The following is a 2,172-nucleotide window of genomic DNA, read 5'->3' on the forward strand; positions in this document are numbered from 1 at the left end:
AAACTATAAACCACATTGCTTATAAAAATCGGATTAAGTAGCATTTCTAAAAGAATCTCAAAAACTCAGTAAGAATGTAACAAATTTGGGGATTAAAACAGAAAGTCCGTCATGAAATTTCATGTTTTCTCCAGCAAGCTTAGAACGTAACATAGAGGCTCTGGCCCCTTCTGGCTTTATTTTATTCGTTGTCTAATACACAACACATGGAAAACATGGAGATCCAGTACACGGATTATGTCAGAACTTTAAAATCATAGACTATAAAGCAACTCTCCTACAAACTTTATGCCATAAATAAGAAACATTCATGTTCGTATTTAAAGAATGGAGGGTATCCGCAGACTGCAGTCTACCAGGAACTGAGCCTGGATGCCCTCTGGATTCTCTGGCAACCGGATAGCAGCCTGTGGGGGCTGTCAGGTGCACAGCAGAGCACAGAAACAGTGGCTGGCCTGTGTCCACCAGGATGCAGGGACTTAAAAACCGTATGACCTGTAATAAGCCCTGGGGAAAAGCATGACTACGACAGAATTTGAAGGCGAAACAAATTTTTATAAAAGCAATTTTCTTTCCTTAGCAAACTTATAGCTTAAGTTAGACTGAGAGGATTAAGCCTGATATTTTCTTGTTTTTTTTTTTTTTTCTGAGCTGGCTCTGGCACAATGAGGTGGCAGTTTAGATTTAGAAGGATAACACTGGTACTTCATCTCAGCCTACTTAACTTCCTAGGATTTCTAGCTAGAAAATTGTGTTGTTTTACAAATGCATAGCAGAATCCACAGGACAGTCTGAACTTGTGCTCAGCAGTAGAGTGGGAAGCAATCAAGGCTTGGGCATACAAGCCAAGCCTGGGTTTGGCTCTTTCAGGGATTTCTTTGATTGTGACCTTTTTTTTGCCAGCCTCAATCTACTTATTTTTAAAGAGGAGGCTGGGTTAAAGCTCTGCTCTTCCCTTCTGGTGTGTTCTGTCTGATTACTCCTGCAACTGCCTGAGGTGAAATGGGATCATCTGCTCTTTAGTGTAGACAAAAAACAGCTAACTAGAAATCACACAGGAGGACAGCACTGAAACATTTCCAGCAACATGTGCTTTGAAGTACTGAAGAAAGTTTTCGAACATGACAGTATTGAACTGAAATACAAAATGAAATTTGCTGTCTATTTACCACCAAAGGCAGAGAATGTAAAATGCCCTGCATTGTGCTGGCTGTCTGACTTAACTTGCACAGAATAAAATTTCACAGCAAAGGATATCAGAGCACAGCCTTGTTTTCATGGTCCCAGACACAAGCCCCTGAGTCTGCACCATTAAAGATTACAGCTGGACTTAGGCACTGATACTGGATTTCATATGAATGCCACTGAATCTCTGAATGAACTACAGCATGCACTCTCATATAACAAGGTGGCTTCCCCACCCCAACTTATAAATGCCAGTTTTCCAGTGGAACCACCCCCCCACACACACACACACACTTGTTTTTGGTAACTCCATGGGAGGCCACAGAGCTCTGGTTTGTGCTTTGGAAATATCCTGGGAATTATAAATCTGTGTCAGCATTTGCTCCCCTTTGCAACCAAGTGCTCTGTCCTTGGGGCAAAAGAGCCTTTAGTGGATATTTGGGAACAGATAAAAGTAAATGTCTGGCTTAAGGTACAACCTGTCCTGGGAAGTGCTATTCAGGTTCCCAGATGGACATATTAATTGATCAAGGCAAGGATGATAAGTTTCTTTCAAATGGACAGTTACTCCCTGACAACTTCATAGCTGCCTACACAGAAAAGAAAATATCTGTTTTTAGACTATTAGATTTTAAGAGAGTTATGTTCTACTTTGCTACAGCCTTCACTATTTAGCGCATTAGGCATCATATAAATATCTGAACACATGAAAACATTAGGATTGTAAAAGTTGAAGCAGCATTTCTGAGAAAAAGATTTCAAAATGTTGGATTTCATGTCAAAAGAGCATCCTTCTAGAGTTGAATCACTTTTCTGGTTGTATATGTAAAGCCTCATAAAAGGGGGAAAAAAAAGCTGATGACTGTACTGGTCAAGTTCTTTCAGAAACAAATGACAGATATGTAAGCCAAAGCATATTATAAACACCCAGAATTCGTTTTGGCACATGGCTAAAAACATCAGGGTTCTAAGTTGCTCTAGACATGC

The 2,172-nt window shown here is 40.2% G+C and overlaps 1 pseudogene; it reads left to right on the plus strand.

The window, feature by feature from the left end:
- Positions 1-1,078: 1,078 nt before the first annotated feature.
- LOC103739345 lies at positions 1,079-1,860 on the plus strand (annotated as a pseudogene).
- The last annotated feature ends 312 nt before the right edge of the window (positions 1,861-2,172 follow it).

This window comes from Nannospalax galili, unplaced genomic scaffold, assembly GCF_000622305.1.
Source record: "Nannospalax galili isolate Female #2095 unplaced genomic scaffold, S.galili_v1.0 scaffold559, whole genome shotgun sequence".
NCBI lineage: Eukaryota > Metazoa > Chordata > Mammalia > Rodentia > Spalacidae > Nannospalax > Nannospalax galili.